Source organism: Fukomys damarensis, unplaced genomic scaffold (genome assembly GCF_012274545.1).
Source record: "Fukomys damarensis isolate Sample0158 unplaced genomic scaffold, DMR_v1.0_HiC HiC_scaffold_19, whole genome shotgun sequence".
Taxonomy (NCBI): Eukaryota; Metazoa; Chordata; class Mammalia; order Rodentia; family Bathyergidae; genus Fukomys; species Fukomys damarensis.
In genome coordinates, this window is record NW_022900931.1 from 65,140,082 (window position 1) to 65,140,549 (window position 468).

Consider the following 468-nt stretch of genomic DNA (forward strand, 5'->3'; position numbering starts at 1 on the left):
GTGTGTGTGTGTGTGTGTGTGTGTGTGTGTGTGTGTGTGTGTGTGTTGAGACAGGGTCTCACTATGTAATTGAGACTGACCTGGAACTGTGTAGCCCAGGCTTGCCTCGAATTCACAGCGACCCTCTTGCCTCAGCCTCCCGAGTGCTGGGATTACAGGCATGGGCCACCACGCCTGGCTTTTTATATTTTTTTTAATTTTTAAAGACAAGTTCTTGCTAAATTGCACAAGTTTGCCCCCCCCCCGGAGATTGAACTCTGGGACCTTGCACTTTCAAGGTAGGTGGTGGAACCACTGAGCTAAATCCCTGACTAAATCCCTAGGCATCAATTTTTTTAGTAAAGGTGTTTGTTTGTTTGCTTGTTTTGTTTGGTACCAGGGATCAAATTCAGGACCTTGCACTAGCCAGGCAGGCTGTAGTCCCATTGAGCTAAAGCCCCAGCCCTGGCATCAAATTTTTGACCCTCC